The sequence below is a fragment of the Delphinus delphis genome, chromosome 3 (assembly GCF_949987515.2).
Source record: "Delphinus delphis chromosome 3, mDelDel1.2, whole genome shotgun sequence".
Lineage (NCBI taxonomy): Eukaryota > Metazoa > Chordata > Mammalia > Artiodactyla > Delphinidae > Delphinus > Delphinus delphis.
In genome coordinates this window covers 90,096,110-90,112,081 of record NC_082685.1, presented here as the reverse complement: position 1 = coordinate 90,112,081, position 15,972 = coordinate 90,096,110, and the positions used below count along the sequence as shown (strand labels likewise).

The 15,972-nt window shown below is 36.4% G+C and overlaps 1 protein-coding gene across 18 annotated transcripts in view; it reads left to right on the top strand.

Moving 5' to 3' along the window:
• The window catches only part of PAM (peptidylglycine alpha-amidating monooxygenase), a 280,689-nt gene that overhangs the window by 110,589 nt on the left and 154,128 nt on the right, over positions 1 to 15,972 (top strand). For 14 of the 18 annotated variants that reach the window (XM_060009096.1, XM_060009095.1, XM_060009102.1 and 11 more), the window contains one exon: positions 10,014 to 10,070. The exons of the other annotated variants lie outside the window; for them this stretch is intronic. The gene's annotated coding sequence lies outside the window, so the exon portion shown is untranslated. The remainder of the gene's footprint in view (positions 1 to 10,013; positions 10,071 to 15,972) is intronic. 18 annotated transcript variants of the gene reach the window in all.

Genomic DNA, 15,972 nt, shown 5'->3' with positions numbered 1-15,972 from the left:
TGACCTCCTCTAAAAAGGACGTTAAAAGAATTTTAAAAGTTATAAACTTGCAAATATAAGGGAGAGATTCCACAGCGAGTAAGAGATTAATATGTCTTCGGAAAGCGGAAAGTAGAGGACTGATAACAGACTTAGTACAGCAGGAGCTGTTTCATATAAGTGCCCTAGAGAGGAAAGACCCATGAGAATCAAGCTGTTCGGCTTCAAAAACCACATGAAAGCTTCAAGCCTTGGTGATACCAGTGCCATGGAAAGTAGGGATGCTGTGTGGCGCTAAAATCGGGGGATAATGTGGGAGTCTCCTCTGGCCCCCTCTCCCTGCCCTGCTCCCTGAACTTTAGCAGCATACTTCACCCTTTCAGAATATGGGTGACTCTTCTCTAGAGAATTGAAAACCCCCAGGTGGATGGGGGACTTAGGGAAATGTCTAACTTGAAAGAGAGAATTTAAAAAAAAAGAAAGAAAAAAAGGAACTCAGCTGGAACAAACAGTGTAGAAAGGAAGAGAAAATAGAAAAGGTTGAAACTAGAAAAAGTTCTTTAAAAAAACCCCAGATTATTGAAGAAAAGAAATTATCAAAGAAATATTTAAGAATATTTATCAACATAGTAGTTCATTAAGTCTTTAGATTAAAATGACCTAGCAAGTTGAATGAGCAGTGCCCAGGAGAATGAATGAGAAAAGACTCATATTAGGGAACATCAGTAAAAATTCAGAACAGAAAGCTAAAGAGAAATATTTTAAAGCTTCCAGACTGGGGAGGTATTGAGAGAGATTAGTAATAAAGTCTGAAAAATCAGAATGGTACCTGAATTCTCAACAACAGGATTATAAGAAAGAAGATAGAGGAGTAGTACCTTTTAAATTCTTAGAAGTGATTTTCATCTTGTAAATCTATATTCAGCCAAACACAATGAAGGATGATGCTAAAATAAAGATATTCCACACGTGGTTCAGGAACCATGCTCTAGTTCCTGAACTCCATAAAAATAAAAAGGTGTACAAGAAAGTTAACAATCATAAGACAGTTACTTGGTTCAGTGGAAAACAGTGTTTATATAGCTTTAACAATTTAAATATTGATTTTACTAAAAATTGTGGCGTGTCTTTTGGAAAGCTGGTGGGATTGGAAGGGGGGCTGTAAGAGACTTAGTCCTCATCTTCGAAAGTAGGAAGCCAATAGATGATGAATAGATCTGTGAATTGGTCAATGAGAACATCAACATTTGGAAAAATGAGGGTAAATACCAGAATAGTCTGCTAAAAGAGTGCCAAAGTGTTATATGTGATGAGTAGGACTTGTGGTAGTTGGGAAAAGACTGCTGTTTTCATTGTAGGATCTTAGCACTATTTGACTTTTAACTATGTGTACATACTACAGTACTTTGATTTAGAAATTCTTTTTAAAAAGTTTATTTTCTTTTTCTAAAACTTTATGTATATCCAAACTTGGTATATATAGTTCTTCTTAAACTTTACTGTGAGACCCTGGAGAACTGTGTGATGTATTTCTTTGCATCCCTTGCTCCCATGCATTTGCTTAATATTTATTCAGTATGTCATGTTGGAACAGGTAGGATGATGCTCCACTCTCACTGGATTTAAAGAAAAAAAGAAAAAGGAGCTTTTTTTCCTAAGTGGAGATGAATATGAGGCTTTCACAAACATAATGCCTTGGGTAGGTGTAGGCATGGGAGTGTATATTGAAATACACAACCTTTTTTCTCTGTAACTCGTATAAACTTCATAACCCTCCATCCCGCTGAGTAGCTGGGAAGTAATTAAATTTGCCCATTAGAGTTATCTAGTTCTTCTGCTTTAACATTGTCTTTTCATGTACATCTTTGGACAGTTTCTAAATTCAGGTCCCTGTGAGGGGGACTGTTCCTTCTTTTGCCTTCTGCCTTCCTCAGGGAGTGTTTGGATTCAGGCTGATGGAAGTAGTCTCTCTCTGAACATCACCAGTCACTGAGTAGAAGACACACAGGGTAACGTAGAAAGAAACAGGAAAACTGAGTGTGGTGAACTAGCAATGGCTTTTGAAACGTCAGCTTGGATTGACACAATTCACTTCTGTCCCCTTTTCATTGGTTAAAAGAAGTCACATGGCCATTGAGTGCACAGTACTCCTGTGCCACCCAGCTGCGGGCAGCTGAGGTGTGTCTCTGTTACAGCAGATACGGTGCCCTACACAAATCATACGCTTGGGAAATTTTGATAGGAAGAATAGAGAAAAAAGAAATGTACGGGTAGAAAGAAAAGCAGGAGTAACCATTGACTACCATTAAGTCTCAGATTCAAATAAATTAATTTGTGGGGAAAATGTGAGGGGACAGGAAACTCAAAATATCGGGTTTCATTTGGGGGAAAGCAAAAAGCAGAATAATGTACTGATTGGATTAGTGTGGAGCAATAGGAATGAAGGATTGAGAGAAACTGAAACTGTATGTGTGGGGAGAATTCTGCTCAGTAATCAGATGCCCTCTCCAATTAGTTTAGGAAATACTGTTTTATGTGCATAAAAGTGTGATTGCTTCTCCTTAGAATTTTTCTATAATTTTATTAATGTTGACTTTCTCATTAGGAGAAAAATTCAGGTTTCAGAAGTGAGTAAAATGCTTAGGTTGTGTGCATATGTATTTTGATTATGTATTGGAACACATTACATAATTAAACTAAAATATTTTAATGATATCTCATTTGCTGTATACCTTGGAGGATAATTGTAACTCAATAATGAATTTCCCCTCTAGTGTGTTGTGTTTTTACATAACAAAGGCTGCCTTAATGAACCTTTATCTCATTATAATGTAATACTGATAGTGATTTAAATATCAAAATGAAAAGGAAATTTTATCACAGTTTTATTCTTTTTGGCAAATTAATACTGCTTAATCCATTTATTTTTCTGATTTGAAAATTAGCATTTGGTTAAGATAAAACTTACTGATAAAAGATGTTGACCTCTTTGGTAGCAAGAAAACTTGATATTTTATAAAAAGAGAAGGAGATAATTACAAAGTTTCAGGAGCAAGAAATAAAGTAGGCCATCTTAAAATGTTAATTCAGCTAAATCAGAATGAAACGGTTAATAGTATTTTTTTTAATATCTTAAAACAAATCTGTGGCCTACTTAGAACAAAGACAGCATATGTTAGTGCTATATTATTATTTATAGAGGAAGAAGTTTTACCTTATTTTTTTAACCTTAACCTAATTGATCAAATAATTTAAAGCATATTTTTCTATTATGTTTGAATAACTCCACTCATATTTAACAATATCATTCTTTCATCTCTGCCATTCAACTTATCTTTTCTTTAATCATTGATGAAGAAATCATGAAATAGAATACAATTTCCACCATGCCAAAAGAGCAGTAATCAGTACAGTATTTTGCTAGATGTAAGCCAGGGTGACCAATCTAGAAGCTGCCTTCCCAGTTGGTATCCATCCCTGAATCAACGAAGCAGTCATCTGCCGGCCACTATGATAGTGGAAATCACCAGCCGGTCAAGCATGGGCCATTAATTTTGAATGCACTGATAGAGACATAAATTTCCCTGAAAATCATATTGAAAGATAAAATGGCCAGCTTCTTTTAAGGATATTCTGATATAACTCGGGGCTGTTACAGGAACCACTGATTATTTTATAGTTTTATTTTGTTAAAGGAATTTTAAAAGGTTTGATGTTGACCTTGATGTATTTTTAAGTAACAATAAATAATCACTACTAAATCTACACCTTTTGTACTTTTATGAATAGTATATTTAAAGACTTAAGGTCCTATTTTTCTGTTTGGTTTCTATTTTTACCAAATCTTTAGGAATATGTCATTTCAAAAGAGGTAACAGTCTTTTGGTGGAATTACTGGACTGAAAGTACATTGTTTGCTTTATCACTAGAGTTTTACATATTGCCATGAGTTACTTGTATGATGATCCAGGTTTTGGTATCTGCATGACTTCTTCACTGTTTGAGAGATTTAGTCTTAGGATAATAGAAATTCATCATAATGGGAAGCAAAACTTTTAAAAAGTAAAATTAATGCATATATACTGACTTTAAAAATTCCATTTCAAAAACTAAAAAAAATGATTTTCAAAAGAATCATCTTCCAATAAGATAATTCACATAATTCCTCTATTTAGGAATAAATATTAAATTCAGTAGAATCAAGTAAAGAGTAGTAAAACTGATTACTCATTTAACAGTTAGTATTTGTGTAGTACTTAGTAGTCATAGAGCACATTTCATCTTTAAAATGCTTTAGCGACAATAAGGTACATTTCTTGTCAATACTCCTATAAAGAGATAGGCAAGTATTACTAATAAGAATCCATTTGTCTTATTTAAATCCCAAGCACCTAGTTGGGTCTACCATTTTATATTTGTTTGTTCTAAGAAAATGTCTAACTGCTTTTGGAATATGAATGTGTGTTATTTACCTCCACTGCTAATTTCTTTGGGCTGTTGGTTCTACAAACCTGCCTCTATATAGTTTCCTTAAGTCGTGCAACAAAAACTTGAGCCATGACATAAAATACCTGTCAGTGCTGGTACCCAGTAAATATTTTGTAATAATCTTGATGTAACAGTGGTAATTCCCTTGAAACATAAATTGTTATTCCTGATTAGTGGCACATATTTCAAATGATATAAGTTAAGATTTTAGTTCTATTTTTGCAGAATTACTGTTTTTTTGTTTTTTATTGTATGTTTTTAACATCTTTATTGGAGTGTAATTGCTTTACATTGTTGTGTTAGTTTCTGCTGTATAACAGAGTGAATCAGCTATATATATATACACGTATATCCCCATATCCCCTCCCTCTTGCATCTCCCTCCCACCGTCCCTATCCCACCCCTCTAGGTGGTCATAAAGCACCAAGCTGGTCTCCCTGTGCTATGCAGTTGCTTCCCACTAGCTATCAGTTTTATATTTGGTTTTGTATATATGTCCAATGCCACTCTCTCACTTTGTCCCAGCTTACCCTTCCCCCCCACCCCGTGTCCTCAATTCCATTCTTTATGGCTGCGTCTTTATTCCTGTCCTGCCCCTACGTTCTTCAGAAACATTTTTCTTTTTCTTTTCAGATTCCATATATATGTGTTAGCATATGGTATTTGTTTTTCTCTTTCTGACTTACTTCACTCTGTATGACAGACTCTAGGTCCATTCACCTCACTACAAATGACTCAATTTCGTTCCTTTTTATGGTGGAGTAATGTTCCATTGTATATATGTGCCACATCTTCTTTATCCATTCATCTGTCGATGGACACTTAGGTTGTTTCCATGATCTGGCTATTGTAAATAGTGTTGCAATGAACATTGTGGTACATTACTCTTTTTGAATTATGGTTTTCTCAGGGTATGTGCCCAATAGTGGGATTGCTGGGTCATGTGGGAGTTCTATTTTTAGCTTTTTAAGGAACCTCCAAACTGTTCTCCATAGTGGCTGTATCAATTTACATTCCCACCAACAGTGCAAGAGGCTTCCCTTTTCTCCACACCCTCTCCAGCATTTATTGTTTGTAGACTTTTTGATGATGGCCATTCTGACCAGTGTGAGGTGATACCTCATTGTAGTTCTGATTTGCATTTCTCTAATGGTTAGTGATGTTGAGCATCTTTTCTTGTGTTTGTTGACAATCTGTATATATTCTTTGGAGAAATGTATATTTAGGTCTTCTGCCCATTTTTGGATTGGGTTGTTTTCTTTTTTGATATTGAGCTGCATGAGCTGCTTGTATATTTTGGAGATTAATCCTTTGTCAGTTGCTTCATTTGCAAATATTTTCTCCCATTCTGAGGGTTGTCTTTTCATCTTGTTTATAGTTTCCTTTGCTATGCAAATGCTTTTCAGTTTCATTAGGTCTCATCTGTTTATTTTTGTTTTTATTTCCCTTTCTCTAGGAGGTCGGTCAAAAAGGATCTTGCTGCGATTTATGTCATAGAGGGTTCTGCCTATGTTTTCTTATAAGAGTTTGATTGTGTCTGGCCTTACATTTAGGTCTTTAATCCATTTTGAGTTTATTTTTGTGTGTGGTGTTAGGGAGTGTTCTAATTTCATTCTTTTACATGGAGCTGTCCAGTTTTCCCAGCACCACTTATTGAAGAGACTGTCTTTTCTCCATTGTATATCCTTGCCTCCTTTGACATAGATTAGTTGACCATAGGTGGCGAGGGTTTATCTCTGGGCTTTCTGTCCTGTTCCGTTGATCTATATTTCTGTTTTTGTGCCAGTATCATACTGTCTTGATTACTGTAGCTTTGTAGCATAGTCTAAAGTCCGGGAGCCTGATTCCTCCAGCTCCGTTTTGCTTTCTCAAGGTTGCTTTGGTTATTAGGGGTCTTTTGTGTTTCCATATAAATTGTGAAATTTTTTGTTCTAGTTCTGTGAAAAATGCCATTTGGTAGCTTGATAGGGATTGCGTTGAATCTGTAGATTGCTTTGGGTAGTGTAGTCATTTTCACAATGTGGATTCTTCTAATCCAAGAACATGGTATATCTCTTCATCTGTTGGTATCATCTTTAATTTCTTTCATCAGTGTCTTATAGTTTTCTGCATACAGGTCTTTTGTCTCCTTAGGTAGGTTTGTTCCTAGGTATTTTATTCTTTTTGTTGCAATGGTAAATGGGAGTGTTTCCTTAATTTCTCTTTCAGATTTTTCATCATAAGTGTATAGGAATGCAAGAGATTTCTGTGCATTAATTTTGTGTCCCGCTACTCTACCAACTTCATTGATTATTTCTAGTAGTTTTCTGGTGGCATCTTTAGAATTCTCTATGTATAGTATCATGTCATCTGCAAACAGTGACAGTTTTACTTCTTTTCCGATTTGGATTCCTTTTTTTTCCTTTTCTTCTTGATTGCTGTGGCTAAAAGTTCCAAAACTATGTTGAATAATAGTGGTGAGAGTGGGCAACCTTGTCTTGTTCCTGATCTTAGTGGAAATGGTTTCAGTTTTTCACCATTGAGAATGATGTTGGCTGTGGGTTTGTCATATATGGTCTTTATTATGTTGAGGTAAGTTCCCTCTATGCCTACTTTCTGGAGGGATTTTATCATAAATGGGTGTTGAATTTTGTCAAAAGCTTTTTCTACATCTATTGAGGTTATCATATGGTTTTTATCCTTCAATTTGTTAATATGGTGTATCACATTGATTGATTTGTGTATATTGAAGAATCCTTGCATTCCTTGGATAAACTCCACTTGATCATGGTGTATGATCCGTTTAATGTGCTGTTGGGTTCTGTTGCTAGTATTCTGTTGAGGATTTTTGAATCTATGTTCATCAGTGATGTTGGCCTGTAGTTTTCTTTTTCTGTGACGTCTTTGGTTTTGGTATCAGGGTGATGGTGGCCTCATAGAATGAGTTTGGGAGTGTTCCTCTCTCTGCTATATTTTGGAAGAGTTTGAGAAGGATGGGTGTTAGCTCTTCTCTAAATGTTGATAGAAGTCGCCTGTGAAGCCATCTAGTCCTGGGATTTTGTTTGTTGGAAGATTTTTAATCACAGTTTCAATTTCAGTGCTTGTGATTGGTCTGTTTATATTTTCTATTTCTTCCTGGTTCAGTCTTGGAAGGTTGTGCTTTTATAAGAATTTGTCCATTTTTTCCCAGGTTGTCCATTTTGTTGGCATATAGTTGCTTGTAGTAATCTCTCATTATCCTTTGTATCATGTATAGAATTACTATTTTTGCTCTTACTTTTAATGTTAGAAAGAGTGTTTAAGTTTGTGGGTTTCAATGCTTTTTTTTCCCCTAACTCTTCAATGATAATTGTTATTAAAAATTCAACTTTTTTGATGATAAAACTCAAGGTTAGGTCATATAACTTCAGTAATGGAGATAGAAGGTGAGCAAGATCTACTGGGCATGCTTGGGCCTCACTTCTTGGAGTGATGCAACAGGGATGGCATCCAGTGTGTTCTTTCACACCCAGAGGAGCATGGCCCTCATCTTTTTTTCAGCTCTTATTTCATTTCCATGGTGTAGTGCACATCACTGTGGGAAACTTCGTAAAGAAGATTAAAAACTGGGGAAGGGAAAGCCAGTCTGTAAGCACCTTGTTAAAATAAACCACTTCTTCCTAAGCTCAAGACAGCAAGAAACAGTTTAATAACTATGAAATAAATTCACCACCTGTTTGTGCAGCAGTATCAAAGACTTCTAGCAAACATAAGAATGCTTTGATCCTTTTGAGCCAGAAGAAAATTATGAAGCTCTGAATTGATAGTTCATGGGGAGTTTGGGGACACTGATCAAAGAAAACTGTTATTATTATAGATGAGAAGTTAAAATATTTGAATATAAGCTACTCAGTACATCGTGCTTGTTTCAGTGCTGAATTGCATATTTAAAAATTCAAATAGTCTTGTTATGATTAAGCTGTATTTTATTATAGCTTGTATACCCCAAAATAAAAAACATTAAAATGTTTTTAAGCAACTGTGTTTCTTTTGTTAATGGCTTTCAAATTATATAGTTGAGATGGATTGAGGGGGCAGTGTATAGTGTATATTTTATAGAAGCCCTCTAGGTTACTGTAAACTCAGTTGAACAGAATTATATAAATGAGAGAATGTTTTAACATTCTTTCACGATCTTTAGGAAAATTTCCCATAAGGTTTTCAATTATACAATAACATTATATGATTGTAGATTCCACTTTAAGTACTATAATTATACAGCTGAGAGGCTTAAAGACAAGGATACCAAAACTTTTATTATAGCAAGGGGTATGTTTATGGGCATTTTACTGTAAGTATTTGAACATTTGAAATGGAAAACATAAGAATCACTTGAAAATTTGATTCTGCTATGGGAGAAAATGCTTCTATGTGAACAACACACGACACAAAAGATAAAGTTCAGTGTAATTTTGGAGTGAAAATGTAGACATTTCCTGTAGATTTTACTTATCAAGAAAGAGGATATTTATTTTGTAACTGCATGTTCTGGATCTGAGCCACGTTCATGTGTAGTTAATAACTCCTGCCTCTGAAGTCATAGGGAGGCATTTAACAAAATATGTCTTGAAATGCTTCGGGAATAACTCTGCCTAAGGATGTGGAAGTATAAACAGGAAAAAAAATCCCTACAAAAGAGGACATCTCATTAAAAAGTATGTTGATTAGTTGCAAGAAAGACAGAAGGAAAGGCAGATCCCCGCCTTCTGACCACATCCATCCAAGCCCAGTGCCTGGCACTGAATATTTGCTCTTAAATGTGGCACCCTACCATCCTTCATTCAATAACAACTTCCTCTTGAAAATAGCAGAAAATAATAATGCACAGACCCACAAAGGAAGCATTACAAAGGTAATGGAAAGATCTTTCAGTACTTATATCAGCCAGTGATTCATGCTTTATTAAAAAAACAAACAAACAGACTTTTGAAATTTAGTCAAGTCTTGGATATTAGTTTCAAACCAGTTCCTCAAAAACTTCACTGAAGAGGAAGAAGAGAGTTTATTAATTTTTGAATTGGCATATTATGGAGATAGCCTATAAGTTCAGGCCCTCATCTCTAACTTACTCCGTAAGTTAGGACAGAAATCCCCACCTTGCTAAATGACTGCAGGACTAGGCTCATGGCCTGCACCCCCAACTCAACAAGAATATTTAAAGGAGAAGGCAGCTATAGCTGCAGAAGTGTTTTGTGCTCTACTTATGAAACTGAATTCTTTGTCACGTTTATAAATTTAAAAAAAGCTACTGGTAGGCAAATGAGTCACATGCAAAGGAGCCATTCTACCTCTCTGACATCATCAGTAACGGTTAATGCTCTCCTGTGCAGTGCACTAGTCTCTTGAGAACTTCCAGTGCATCCTTAGTACAAAAGGATGTGTGCTGACTGGAACACAGGGATCTGTTTTATCTTACACTGAAGTATGCTAGCACTGAATTTAGATTCATGTGTTATGAAGTAACATTTGAATTAGTCAAAGTTGAGAAACTTAATTAAGAATAATGTCTCTTGTTTTTTCCCCCACAGAAATATTTACAGGACTGAACAATTTGATGACTAATGGACATATTTAAAGGCCATCTGGTACGGATCATGGCAACCAAAAAAATGAATAAGTAAAATTTGTTACCGTTGGCAAGTTCTTATTGCAGTAGAATCATATGCTGAATGGTACCCCTGAGGTTGTTTAACCTTATATATTCTAATAGGTACCTAGCCAATTTTGACTTACAAGGGAAGAATACTTCAAATTGACTACCTGTTAGAAGAGATGAATCTCAAACAAACCCACGTGCAGAAAATGCCATTCAATTTCGTGTGCCTTGCTAAAAGAGAGACTTAAAAAACAAAGAAAGGAAGAAAAGGAAAGAAGAGAAAAGGAAAGAAAAGAAGTAGCAACTTAGTATATCTGAGTGTGGCAAACGCTATGCTATGTGTAGGGTGAAGTTTACCTTCTTACATAAAGAAAGGGTGCACCTCTGGGGTCACAACACAAATGACTTTAGGGTATAGCTAGTAATGTTAATGAGAAAAACTGGCCAGATGTAAAAAACGACAACAAAACAAATGGACAGATAAAACTGCACCTCAGTGTTGAGTGTCAGTTAAAACAAGTACCCTTGGCCTCAGGATCTGGGAATACATAGGGAGCAGAGGGAACTAATTGTTCCCATGTGGAGATATGGGTCCAGTGATGCCAGATTTTTTACAACTGTTCAAGAGACACTTTTTATGTGAAATCTTTTCATTTTGAAATGTTTACTCAGAATTCAAATTCAAGGGAAGAGTTAGGAAAAATTCTTGCAAGCTAAACAAAATCTACTTTGGGGACTAGATTTAGACCCTTGTCATAGATCTTCAATTTGTTCTTTCTGAGTTAGCTAAATGAGTTATGTTTGTAAGGTTGTAGAGGAAGTGTTAATGCTTCCTAATATATGAATGAAAAAAGAGACTAGGTTACATTTATTGCTGAGCAGGTGAGGGCTTTAACTGTGACATCAGATTGCCTGTGTTTATATTTTGGCTGTGTTCTGTGGGCAAGTTACCAATACTCTGTGTGTCCAGTTTTCACTTCAGTAAAGTGGGAATGATAATGGTACAAATTTCATAGAGTTGCTGTAAGGATTCAGATGAGCTAATCTGTATATAGTGCTTATTAGTACAGTGCCTGGCATATAGTAATTGCTCGATCACATTGGCTGTTGTTACTTCACAATAAAATGATATTCAGAGGATTTGCTTTTTGTTGAACTTGAAGAAAACATCCCCTAAGAATGTAGAGAGTTTGTTTTATGTTGAAGAATATGCGTTGAGAGGATAGATTCTGGAGGCTGCAAGCCAGGATTTAAATCCCTACTCTACTGTTGTGTAATCAGAGCAAGTTAGTTAATTTTCCTAAGCTTTAGATCTGTTATCTATAAAATGGGAATAATAACTGGTACTTAAAAGTCATAAGAATTCAGTGAGATAATAACGCATAAGGTCAACATCTGGCGTATAAGTCGATAAATGTTACTTGCTGTTATGAATATTCTTTTCCCATTCTTTAGAAGTTCCATATTTGCAAGCACTTTTTATTCATTTATTTATTTATTTTTAATGTGGAATCTTTTTTAAATTTTATTTATTTTTTTGGTTGCGTTGGGTCTTTGTTGCTGCGCATGGGCTTTCTCTAGTTGTGGCGAGCAGGGGCTACTCTTCATTGCAGTGCGTGGGCTTCTCATTGCGGTGGTTTCTCTTGTTGCAGAGCACAGGCTCTAGGTGCGTGGGCTTCAGTAGTTGTGGCACGTGGGATCAGTAGTTGTGGCGAGCAGGCTCTAGAGCACAGGCTCAGTAGTTGTGGCACACGGGCTTAGTTGCTCCATGGCATGTGGGATCTTCCCGGACCAGGGCTCGAACCCGTGTCCCCTGCCTTGGCAGGTGGATGCTCAACCATTGTGCCACCAGGGAAGTCCCTGCAAGCACTTTTAAAAATCAGTCTATAGAGAATTCCCTGGTGGCGCAGACTGCCACTGCAGAGGACACAGGTTCGAGCCCTGGTCTGGGAAGATCCCACGTGCCATGGAGCAACTAAGCCTGTGCACCACAACTACTGAGCCTGTGCTCTAGAGCCCACGAGCCACAACTACTGAAGCCCTCATGCAGCAACGAAGACCCAACGCAGCCAAAAAAATAAATAATATAAATAAATTTATAAAAAAACCAAAAAAATCCATTTATATCTCATTATATGTATTTAAAGGAATTATATCACCTAAAAAATTGAAGTATAATTGATTTATAATGATTCAGGTGTAATTATATCATTTTATTTAAATTAAGCTTTATCTTGATGAACCATATTACAACAGTGGTTTTCAACAAGGGCGATTTTTGATTTGACCTTCTAGAAGATATTTGGCAATGTCTGGAGACATTTTGGTTGTCACACTGCAGGGAGTGCAACTGGAATCTAGTGGGTAGAGTCCACAGATGCTGTTAGACATCTTGTAAGGAACAAGACAGTCCTCTGCAACAGAGAATTATTCAGCTCAAAATGTTGCTAGTGCTGAGTTTGAGGAACTCTGCATTACAGCTATAACTACCATAAAATTTAGTTTGTAAAGTTCTTGCCAAGGAAAAGAAGGAGAGTTAGTTATATTTCAAAACACAACCTAAACTCAGATAGAAATTAACACATAAATTGAAATCTGTGGAATCACATTCAGTATTTTAAATATAAATATGTATGTGTATAAATATCCCTGTTTTCTTCTGGCTACAAAAGTAATATAAGCTTGTGAAAGTTAAAAGACTGCAAAAGCATATAAATGGACAGTGAACATCCCCCCTTCTTTTTTTTTTAACCTATTCCCATTGAAGACCATTGGAAATCTAATTGAGTTATATTACTTCAGAATTTTAAATACATGTGTATACTGTTCTATAATTTGATTTTTTAAAGTTAATGCCTTTCTTTTCTCTTCCTGAAAAATTCAGTCCTAGAGCTGTTATGTGGGGCAGAGCAAGGTAGGCGTTCAGGACGGGTGGCCTGGCATGGGATGTCATGGCCCAAGCAGGGTGAGGAGGGCATCCATGTGTGTAGGCAGCCCAGTGTAAGGTGTCCGCAAAGGCCAAGTGGAATGAAAAACACAAAAAGCAAGGCCTGGTGGAGGGTTTTTAGCCCAGATGAGAGGGGGCACAGAAAGCAAGGAAGTGCTCAAAGGATGATGGGACATGTCAAAAGGACACAAAAGCTAGCTTAAAGGAGTCACAACTGAGATAATTTGAGCATCAAAGTAAGTGAAGTAAATAAAGTTAGTAACAGATTAAAACCCACTGAATAAAATAAGAAACTCTGCGACCATTATGAAATAATAAATAAATGAATAAAATGAAAGTTTGATGAGAAATGGAATATTCATAAGTCAATAAATAACCTCTCCACCAAAAAATATTAATTAAAAAGGGAAAAATGGTAACTTTACTGTGGAAAAGCCTGGAAGATGTCACCTTAATTAAATGATCAAAGTTAACATCATCAGTAGTGGGACAAATCAAAATTGCAAGCCACCTAATAAGATGCTGTGGTAGCCAGCTTCTCATCACCTAGCATTCATGCCCTGGGGTAGACTTCATCCATGCTGAGTTTGGCCAACTTGTGTAATGGATAGCATATTATAGAAGTGATGGTATGTGACTTCTGATGCTTAGTCCCAAAAAATATTGCTTACTTTCGGAGAAGCCAGCTGTTGTGTTGTAAAGACACTCAAGCAGCCCTAGAGAGAGGGCCACATAGTGAGGAGATGTTGTTTTTGCCAACAGCCAGCACTAACTTGCCAGCCTTGTGAGTGAGCCATCATGCAAGCAAATTCTCCAGCCCCAGTCAAGCCTTCAGATGACTGCAGCCATTGCCAACATCTTGCTTGAAATCTCATGAGAGAATCACCCAGCTAAGCTACTTCTTTACCCGATGCACAGAAACTATGCAAGAGAATGTTTATTGTTTTCAACTATTAAGTTTTGGAGTAATTTGATATGCAGCTATGGGCAACTAATATAGATGCAGTGAAAAGAACACAGCGTCACTTCTGTGATATTCCTGGCAGAGATGCACAACCTGAATCTAGTCCTAATAAGCAGAAAACAAACACTAATTGAGAGGCATTCTGCAAAATAACTGGCCTGCAATCTTCAATAGAGTCAAGGGCATAAAATTTAAAGACAGAAACTGTCCTGGAGTGAAGGAGACTAAGTAGAGACTTGACAACTTTACATGCAATTGTCCATTCTGAACTTGATTCTTTTGCCATAAGGGATACTATTGGTACAACTGGCAAAGTTTGGAGACTGAGGATTAGATGATAGTAATGTGTCAATGTGAATATTTTTATTACCCACAGGATTCAGACAAAACTAAAGGCTTTTGTTCTGAAAGCTCACATAGCAAGCCAAAGCAAAAGTTCAAACAAATATCATGTGGTTATATAGTAGATATACTTTAGGAATTACACACTAAAGAATTCAGGGGTAATGAGACATCAGGTCAGCAATTGGTTACTCTCAAATGATTAAAGAAAAAAAAGTTTTTTGTACTGTACTTGCAACATTTCTACAAGTTTGAGATTGTTTAAACATTTTTTAAAATTATGTAAAAAGAAAACAATGTGTCATGGAATATGACCTCGCCTATAAAAATAGATCCACCTGTCCTGTCCTTTTTTTTTTTTTTTTTTTTTTTTTTTTTGCGGTATGCGGGCCTCTCACTGTTGTGGCCTCTCCCGTTGCGGAGCACAGGCTCCGGACACGCAGGCTCAGCGGCCATGGCTCACGGGCCCAGCCGCTCTGCGGCATGTGGGATCTTCCCTGACTGGGGCACGAACCTGTGTCCCCTGCATCGGCAGGCGGACTCTTCAACCACTGTGCCACCAGGGAAGCCCCACCTGTCCTTTTTTAAGGGATATATGGTACCACCCCCCAAATTTTACCAATCTTTTATTGATGGCATTTAAATTGATTCCAGTTCCTTGCTATTATAAACATCCAGTTATCTGTTATTATAAACAATGTTAGTAAATATCCTCATAAACATGTTTGTGCCCTTGTTCTATTTTTGCCCAAGAATAAATTCCTAGAGTTGAATTTCTAAGTGAATGGATATGCATCCTTTAATCAGTTTAATCATAAGTCATTGTAGGAAGCCACATAAAATCTCCTTGAAAGAAAATGAAATCAATAATTTGGTCATTATTTTCATTTGTTTTTTCCCCCACTAGAAAGTAATCTCTATGAGTGGAAACTTTATCTGTCTTGATTATCACCATTCCCAACATTAAGATAGTCCTAGGCATTCAGTAAATATTTGTTGCAGCAACAGTAATAGCAAACATTTATTATGTGTCTGGTGTTGTTCTAAGGATATGAATTCATTTATTCCTTCTAACAAGCCTATGAGATAGGTGGTAGGATTATTTCCATTTTGCAGATGAGGAAGTTGAGGCAAAGAGAGGCTAAGTACTTGCCCAGTTTCACAGGGCTAGTCAGCGGTGGAGCCAGGAGTCCAGGAAGTTTTTCTTCAATTTACAAGCTGTCAGCCTCAATGTTATAATGGTTCTTTCTTGTTGATAAATGAATCAGTAAGTGAATGGCCAATATATTTATTTGATTCTTTGATCAATTACAAATTTAAACTATCTTTTTGGGTTTTTTTCTTTTTTCAAATAAAAATGGAAAAGAATGGACTGCTCACTTTGTAAAAGCCAAATGAGTTTTATGGTCCTCCTTACTAGGCTCCTGGAATTAATATTTGTACAGGTATGAACTATACATCATTCTTACTAAGAATTTATTTATAATGTGTAAACAGAATATTTGCTTTGTATTACAAATAAAATAGTAAATCTGGGTCTGCAGCTTGAGTCTAGGAGGCAGAACCTTTATTACTCGTTTTTCAAACATCCTCTGCTCCCCATTTGGGCTCCTGTGCCCTGCACTTGGAATACACACT